General features: G+C 50.4%; 1 protein-coding gene across 1 annotated transcript in view; it reads left to right on the top strand.

Moving 5' to 3' along the window:
* Positions 1 to 9,241: 9,241 nt before the first annotated feature.
* Positions 9,242 to 9,450, top strand: part of MAP4K5 (mitogen-activated protein kinase kinase kinase kinase 5) — a 93,596-nt gene continuing 93,387 nt past the window's right edge. The window contains exon 1 of the mRNA XM_066630313.1: positions 9,242 to 9,372. The gene's annotated coding sequence lies outside the window, so the exon portion shown is untranslated. The remainder of the gene's footprint in view (positions 9,373 to 9,450) is intronic.

Below are 9,450 nucleotides of genomic sequence, written 5' to 3'. Positions count from 1 at the left end.
CGGGCTGCGGCTGCGGCTGCGGCTCCTCCGCCTCCGAGGACGGGCCGGCGGCGCGCTGGGCTGGGCTGGGCTGGGCTGGCTGGGCGGCGTCTCAGCGCAGCAGCATCTCCGCGTGCCCACTGCCAGAGGGGGCGCCCGCCCCGGCAGCGCGCAGCCCCCGCCTCTGCTGCTGCGCGGGGCTCGGGGCCGAGAGCCTGGAGCCTGGCCGCGGACTGGGAGCCACCGGTCCACTCCCCCCCCCCCCCGCGGCATGGTGCGCAGCCGAGCACACAGGTGCTGGGGCGGCAGCGGGGGCTCCTCCAGCCCCTGAGCGCATCCCCGGGAGCCAGGGACCCCGGAGCCATTTGCAGGGGGGCTGCCAGCAGTCCCAACCTGCAGCCACTGGCGGGGCTCAGCCAGGCCAAGTGGGCCTCCCATGGACAGGGGCCCCGACCTCTGCCCTGATGCCCCTGCTCTGCCACATCCACGCTAGTTCAAAAGAAAACAGCCACCAAGGGCTTTGTGGCACCTCAAAGCTGAGCAGGTGTTTCGTGCTGGGGGGGGCTCTTGCCAATAAGCCCCAAGGAGGGCAGCACATGGTCCTCTGCAGACACCCCACCAGGCCCTACCACTCTCAGGTGAAGCCTGGCAGGAGCTGTGCCCATGGCCTCTGCCACGCTTTTACTCCTCCCTTGAAAGGACAAGCGCCCTACAGGTAGACCACAGCTGCGATACAAGGACATCTGCAAGAGGGATCTGAAGGCCTTAGGAGTGGACCTCAACAAGTGGGAAACCCTGGCCTCTGAGCGGCCCGCTTGGAGGCAGGCTGTGCAGCATGGCCTTTCCCAGAGGCACTTGGCCAACAGTCTGAGGCAAAGAGGCAAAGAAAGAAGGCCCATAGCCAGGGAGACAGACCAGGGACAGACTGCACTTGCTCCCAGTGTGGAAGGGACTGTCACTCCCGAATCAGCCTTTTCAGCCACACTAGACGCTGTTCCAGAACCACCTTTCAGAGCGCGATACCATAGTCTTTCAAGACTGAAGGTTGCCAACTAATGAAAGGACAGCACAACAGGAGTGGCCAAGCTGGGTGGCCACTGGTTAGACACTTTGAATAAGAACATAAGAACAGCCCCACTGGATCAGGCCACAGGCCCATCTAGTCCAGCTTCCTGTATCTCACAGCAGCCCACCAAATGCCCCAGGGAGCACACCAGGTAACAAGAAGACCTGCAAGGCCTCCTGGGAATTGTAGTTAAGAACATAAAAACAGCCCCACTGGATCAGGCCAAAGGCCCATCTAGTCCAGCTTCCTGCATCTCACAGTGGCCCACCAAATACATTGGTCTAAATTTACATTATAATCTCTTCTGGGCTATTCACCAGAAAACGGCAATTGATACAGCTAACCTTACCTATCAATCCATCGCTTGCTTTCTCTTTGTGAGAGATAACTGTTATGTGCTAGCAGCCTTGAAGACCTTTAATGCCAAGGTGATTCCCCAATTATTTTATTTTTGGGGGATTGGATTTAAACAATGCCCTGAGGTCTGTCCAAGGTAAATTTCTGCAAAAAATCTTGGGTCTACCGAATTGTGTAGCTTATTCAGCCTTATGCCTAGAAATGGGCCAATCATTGCTAGAAACCAGGGCCTGGCTGATGGCTATCAAATAATGTTTGTACATATATTACAACTGTGACCCTTGAAGCTTGCTCTATATCACGTTCCTTGAATCTAATCATTTTGGAAAAGAAAATTAACTCGATTGGGCTTTTGAATGTTATATATATATATATATATATATATAATATATTTTGAATGTTTAGGCTCACTTCCATATTAAGAGGCATTTCAGTGCATCAAACACCGATTTCTTGACATTGAAAGGTAGGATATTTACAGTATGGCAAATAGAGCATGTTCCCCATTAAGTCTGTAGATTCCTATATTGTACAGTCAAGTAGCCCCATATCTATACTCGCTGCAGTTATCAAAAAACAAGAGACTTCTCCCTTGCTTGATTTAGGGTGCAATCCAGAGGCCCCCACAGGCTGGCACAAGTCCCTTGCGCTGGCCCAGGAGGGTCACAAACGTGCCATAAGGCACATTTGCACCTCCTTGGGAGTAAGCCACGTCGGTGCACAGAGGTGCGCCGGCCCACGGAAGCTGAACCCAGCCCCCATGACAGCCTACTTCATGAGCCTTGCATCGGCCCGGCTCGGCTGACGCAAGGCTCTGGGGTGGGAGGGATGGAGACGTTCCTGGGCGGGGGGAGGGCGGGCGGGTAGGAAGCAGGAGGTGGGGCTGGGATCTGGCAGTTATGCCGGATTCTAACCCCCGTTCCTAACCCCCTAACCCCCTGTCGTCACCAGCAGAAGCCAAAGACAAATTCTACGATGACCTGGCCGCCACTATCAAGAAAGTCCCCGAGAAAGAGCCATTGTTCATCCTCGGAGACTTCAATGCTAGAGTTGGCACTGATCACAGTTCGTGGTCCACTTGCTTAGGTCAGTTCGGCACTGGGAGGATGAACGAAAATGGCCAACGCCTGCTAGAGTTTTGCTGTCATCACGGTCTCTGTGTTAGCAACACATTCTTCAACACGAAGCCCAACATAGAGTCTCTTGGAGACACCCACGATCAAAGCACTGGCACCAGCTCGACCTGATTCTCACCAAACGCTCCAGCCTTCCCAGCATCAAGATCACATGCAGTTATCAGGGTGCTGCCTGCGACACTGACCACTCCCTGGTGTGCAGCAGAGTGAAACTGCAAGCAAAGCGACTGTATCACACGAAAAAGGAAGGCAGACCTCGCATTGACACCAGCAAGACCCGGGATCAGGGAAAAGTGGAGAAATTTGCACAAGCGCTTGAAGAAATTCTCCCAGGCCCGGCCAATGCAAATGCATCCAACAGATGGGAACATTTCAAGAATGTCCATGACTTTGTGTACCTTGGCTTAACTATCTCTGACACTCTTTCTCTCGATACCGAGCTAAACAAACGCATCAGTAAAGCAGCTACCATGTTTTCCAGACTCACAACGAGAGTCTGGTCCAACAAGAAGCTGATGGAACATACCAAGATCCAGGTCTACGGAGCTTGCGTCTTGAGTACACTTCTGTACTGCAGCAAGTCATGGACTCTTCGCTCACAACAGGAGAGGAAACTGAACACTTTCCACATGTGCTGCCTCGACGCATCCTCGGTGTCACCTGGCAGGACAAAGTTCCAAACAACACAGTCCTGGAATGAGCTGGAATCCCTAGCATGTTTGCACTGCTGAAACAGAGACGCCTGCATTGGCTTGGTCATGTTGTGAGAATGGATGATGGCCAAATCCCAAAGGATCTCCTCTATGGAGAACCCATGCAGGGAAAGCGCCCTACAGGTAGACCACAGCTGCGATACAAGGAGATTTGCAAGAGGGATCTGAAGGCCTTAGGAGTGGACCTCAACAGGTGGGAAACCCTGGCCTCTGAGCGTCCCGCTTGGAGGCAGGCTGTGCAGCGTGGCCTTTCCCAGTTTGAAGAGGCACTTGCCCAACAGACTGAGGTAAAGAGGCAAAGAAAGAAGGCCTGTAGCCAGGGAGACACACCAGGGACAGACTACATTTGCTCCCAGTGTGGAAGGGATTGTCACTCCCGAATTGGCCTTTTCAGCCACACTAGATGCTGTTCCGGAACCACTTTTCAGAGCGCAATACCATAGATTTCCAAGACTGAAGGATGCCAGTTGATTGAACCCCCGTTTCTGGGGAGATCAGGGCAGCTTCAAGCCACTTTGCTCTCCTCGGACTTGTGCCACCTCAAGAAGTGGCAAAAGTCCAAGGATACCCATAGGGGCCAGCATGCTTTACCGAGGTAAGGGGAAAAGTTTCGCCTCTGGCTGAGCCCCTATCCTGCACTGGATACAGTACAAGCCTCTTGGCTTGCCTGTTCCAGCACAGGGTAGGATTGCACCCTTAATGTGCAATCTTTGCCATTCTTTTTGGGAAATTTCCAACTTGCCATTTTTGGGGGGAAATTTCACAAGATAGCTCATGCTGAAAGGCAATGCCCTTGTGGGCTGGGATGTATTGAGACCATTGACCACTCGATTCTTTATTGTCCCTTTTACACCGAGATCCATCAAAGATATCTGGACCCTATATTGAGAACAAGAGGAGGATTTTACTGATGTGGCAATAATATGCTACCTCCTAACTGACTGTTCTGTGGAAATAACCAATACTGTGGCATCTTTCCTGTATCAGCTCACTGAGCTGCGCAATTGAGAAGTTGATTTGCTTCCTAGCTGACCAAATGTATATACCTTGCAGATTTGTTTGTTTAAAATGCCAATAAAAGATTCTACTACTCTGTCTATTATGACTGTTTGGACCTCCATGGCAAGTGGCTGCTGCAAGCAAATTGGGTCTTCTGTGAGAAGAGAGGCCATTGCACTGCCGTAGAACCTACCTGTCTTGCATGCATAAAGTTCCTGGTTCAATCCCTAGCAGCATCCCCAGGTAAGTCAAAGAAACCCTGGGGAATCACCACCAGCAAGCATCAATACTGAGCTAGATGGCCCAATGGTCCATCTGTAAAATGGTCTGTCCATCTAAGGGCAAAATCCTAACCAGGTCTACTCAGAAGTACTATTTTGTTCAATGGGGCTTACTCTAAGGAAAGTGTGGTTAGGACTGCAGCCTAAGGCAGCTTCCAGTGTTCCTATGGAAAGCAGCATATATGGTTCATTTAAAAAAAATAAAAATAGATTGGCCTATATGGAATGGCCATTCTGGGATAAATGGCCAACCATGCATGATAAGTGGTTCTGATTACAAATAAACATTTCTTTAATAAACAAATAATGTAGTCTTAAGATGTGGTATGACATTCCTGATTCTTTTCTCCATCAGTTACAAAGTTTATGAAGGCTCTATGATGTCATAGCAACTGAACCAATAGCTAGGGAGGATTTGCAGGCCATAGGCAGATAATGGCCAGTTTTAGCTTGTGTGAAGGCCTTAGGAGTGGACCTCAACAAGTGGGAAACCCTGGCCTCTGAGCGGCCCGCTTGGAGGCAGGCTGTGCAGCATGGCCTTTCCCAGTTTGAAGAGACACTTGGCCAACAGTCTGAGGCTAAGAGGCAAAGAAGGAAGGCCCATAGCCAGGGAGACAGACCAGGGACAGACTGCACTTGCTCCCGTTGTGGAAGGGATTGTCACTCCCGAATTGGCCTTTTCAGCCACACTAGACGATGTTCCAAAACCACCTTTCAGAGCACGATACCATAGTCTCTCGAGACTGAAGGTTGCCAACAAAAACTAGAATAGATATGAGTGGTTAGTACTTGGATGGGAGACCACCTGGGAATACCAGTGGCTGTAGGCTTATACCATAGTCTTTCAAGACTGAAGGTTGCAAACCATGAGATGTCTTCTAATTGCCAGTATTTGTGGCTGTTTGTTGTCACCCACATAGTTGCTCTTTGGGTGTACAACATATTGTATCAGGTAACCACCTCCTGTGTTCCGCATGTTCAGGTCTCACAGATTTAAATTATGGGCACACTCATGATATTTGTGGTGGAGCTGTATTACCACAGGCCCTGTAGAGGACACTGCTGGGATAGACAATGCACCCTCATTCAGCTGCTCCCCTGGCAAGTCTTTAATGCAGGAGTTTCTCTGCCATTCACAAAAATAATACAATTAATCTTTCCTCTTGCTGTTAATTTCAGCAAAATCAGTTTTTTTTAAACTTGTTCTTAAAATATTACTGAATAATATTATTCAGTAGTATTTTTAACTGATTTTTTAAAACTGATTTTTTAAACTGATTCTGCAGAAATTAACAGCAAAAAGAAACTAGATTAGATAGAGTGCATCTGCAGATAACAGAGGGGGAAAATATAAAATAAGTGCACAGAAGAAATCTGAGGGGGAGAGACTAAAGGGATGAGAGGGGGTCTTGTTTAAACAGAACTGAAATATGTGAAAGATAATTGGGGAATCTGATGTAAAGCTTTAAGGTAGCTTTCACTTTCCTATTGGCACAAGAGGGAATTATTGTTGAGTCAGATGCTCACAGGAATAATTGCTGAGGCATAGAAGTAGCAGGAGGGGTGGAGTCGCATTATCCTCAATTTTCCCATCATTAAAATTAAGAATGTTCTGAAATGTTGATGAAAATTGTACCTGGTACACTTTCTACCTGTCCTGCAGCAGTCAAAAGACACGTGTGCCCTACTAGTAAAATAAAATAGAACAATGTTCAGTACTACAAGTGAATTTCCTGTAACAATGGACTTTGTTAAGTTACTCTCAGGCTACAAGCCTAACCACTTTCCTGGGAGTAAGCTCATCTACAATCATTTCAACACCTGCATCATCCTGAACTTGGTCTCCATCAAGGACCAGGAAAGCTGCAAACCACATAACTCACATAACTGAGAGTCCTCTGTAGCCCAGACGTGATGCTTTCCCAATAAGACTTCTATTTCCCACACTAGCAAGCTGGCCACCAAATAACAGAGATGTGTGTGGACATGGGGCTGTGGCCATAAAGAAGGGCTGTGACCGAGTGGTGGCGATGCCTCAATTCTCAGCCGGCTTTGCCTTACCTTCTATGGATCTGCTGCCCCCTTCTCCCCCCATTTGCCACACTTGTCTGCCCTCTGCATCTCTGAATGATTCCACTCTTTCCTTCAGTTCTGCTGAACAGCAGCCCATTCCTGTGGTCACATGGCCTGCTGCATGCTGGGAATATCTATGGAAACATGGCCTAGAGATGGATGAGTCATTGCGCAATGAGTAGAATTGGGTTTGCCTCAAATCTTGGAGAATTCATTCTGGCTTCCCTAAGCATTTCACTGTCATCTAGATGAGTCAGCAACTGGGGTGGTTGTTCATTTGTCCTCCCACTTTCATTTTTGGTGCTTTGTATCCACTCTTGTTGAACACAGCAGTCTTTTGACCCTTTCGGTGCAAAGTGTTGGTTGCTAGGCATGCAAATGTGCCTGAGGTGAGCATGTAGATTGAAGTTGTAACTGCTGATGTCTGAAAAAGCACTGATACCCTCTTAATGCACCATAATAATGTCCTACTATTAAATTCCTAGAGAAAAGGGATATCTTGGGCTCTCTCCCTCAAGTGGAAGGGTGATGCCTGTTCTCATATTACTGTCTCCTTCCTTTAAGCTTTTTCCTGGCACTTCCGTTACATGGTCAGTGTTTGATTTTGGTTTATTTCCTTTAATTCAGGGCATGCATGACAAGCATCTAAGGGCCCAATCCTATCCAATTTTCTAGTGCCAGTGCAGCTGTGCCAATAGGGTGTTCACTGCATCCTGTGGTGGGGAGGTAGTCACAGAGGCCTCCTCATGTCTCTACCGAGACACACCACCCCATTGTAACACCCTCCCATGCAGCCCTGCCCCTGAATCATGACTTGCATCCTGCTGGAGGGTGGTGGTGGCAAAAGTCCAAAAGGTCTCCTCCAGCCAAGGATACGCTTGTTCTCTTGCCTGGGGGGTAAGCTTCTGCTGCCTGAGTGGGTCTACGTGGACCTGCTGGTTCCAAGTGGACCTGGGAAGGGGGAGATAGGAGACTGGCAGTGCTACTGGCACCAATATCTGAGCCATATTATTACTGCTGCTTCTTATTTCTGGAAATTGGCAGTGGACCAGCATAGTCTGCAGACCACCACTTTGAGTAGCACTGATGGAGATCAGCTTCCTGCCTTGATACAATTTTGCCGTTTTGATGTAGTTAAATAGTAGCAACAAAGTGGACTTCTCCCTCCATCCCACTTTATGGATTGCTTATGAGTGGTAATAGACACAGAACTAGGAAGGGGAAAGGATTCTAATCCATGTAAATCTGGAGCTCAGACCCAGAGGAGTGGAACTGTACTTATTCTGGATTTGTTTACAGAAAAGATGCCTGCACAGTATTGAATGCTGTTGACTGTGCAGCCGCTGGGGTCACTTATTCAGGAGCGATTAATCTGAAGCAAGAGAGGTGACATTTGCACATGCCCTGGTATTCACGAGTGCCGAGAAAGTGGTGGCAGTGAGGTAGCTCTTCTGGACTTAGACCCTATTCAACTTTCTAGTACCAAGGCAGCCCCAGTGCAGCCCCAAGGTAAGGGAACAAATGTTCCTATACCTTAGGCTTAGGAGGCCTCTGTGACTGTCCCTTCATCACAAGATACAGTGCACACCCCATCAGCATGGCTGCACCAGCGCTGGAAAATTATTGGACAGGATTGGGTACTATCTAACTGTCCAGCACTAGTGCAGCTGTGCCAGTACACCAGTACAGCCCAATCCTAGGCATGTTTACTCAGAAGCAAGTTCCATTACAGTCAGTGGGGGCTTATTCCCAGACAAGTGTGGACAGGATGGCAGCCTTACTGCCACGGGTCTGGTGGTTCTGCCCGTGTGTCCTGTGTGAGCCTGCCAGCAAGAGTCTCTGAGTTAGAGCTCAAATCCTATGCATGTCTACTCAGAAGTAAGTCCCATTGTGTTCAGTGAGATTTCCAGCCCAATCCTATGCGTGATTTTACTCAGAAGAAAGTCCCGTTAGACTCAATGGCAGATACTCCTAGGTAAGTGTGGATAGGATTGCAGACTTACACACCGGAAACTATGCACAGGATTGCAGTCTGAGAGCCCAATCATTTGCAGGTTTGCTTAGAAGTCCTGTTACAATCAATGGGAATTACTCCCAGGTAAGTGTGGATAGGAGTGGGCTCTGAGGCTGCAATCCTGTCTACCCTTCCCAGGGAGTAAGCCCCATTGACTATAATGGGAGTAGATCTAACTGAGTAGATGTACCTAGGCCTGGGCTCTGATGGCACACCCCTATGCCTGTCTACTCAGAAGTAAGTCCTACTGTGTTCAGTGGAGCTTACTCCCAGTGTGGACAGGATGAGTCCTCAGGATGTCCCGGGGAGTAAGCCCCACTGAACACAGTAGGACTTACTTCTGAGTAGACAGGCATAGGATGGGGCTCTGGGGCTGCCATCCTCTCCACGCTTACCCGGGAGTAAGCCCCACTGACTATCATGGGACTCACTTCTGAGTAGACCTGCCTTGGCGAGCGCGTCCACCGCGCGGCCTGGGAGGCGCCGCGGACCCGCTTCGGGGCGCTGTGGCTCCGCGGCCCGGCCCGGCCGGCTGGCAGGAGACGGAGGAGGCCGGCGAGGGCGGGCCTGGGAGGCGCAGCGCGGAGGCGCCTCTGGTCGAGCCCGGCCCGGCCTGGCGCGGCTGCGAGCGAGCGGCCTAGTCGCAGGCGGGCGGGCGGGCGGAGCCAGGCCGAGCCGAGGCCGCCCCTGAGCGCCTCCGCCGGGAACAAAGAGGCCCCCGCCTCCTCCTCACGGGCCGCCCGGCTGAGGCGAGGTAAGGCGGCCGGGCCCGGGGCGGGGGGTCCCCGCGGGCTTCCCTGCGACCCGAGCGGGGCGGGCCTGGCCCGGGGAC

This window comes from Tiliqua scincoides, chromosome 1, assembly GCF_035046505.1.
Source record: "Tiliqua scincoides isolate rTilSci1 chromosome 1, rTilSci1.hap2, whole genome shotgun sequence".
Taxonomy (NCBI): Eukaryota; Metazoa; Chordata; class Lepidosauria; order Squamata; family Scincidae; genus Tiliqua; species Tiliqua scincoides.
Note: the sequence above shows the minus strand (reverse complement) of the source record. Positions and strands in the feature narration are given on the sequence as shown.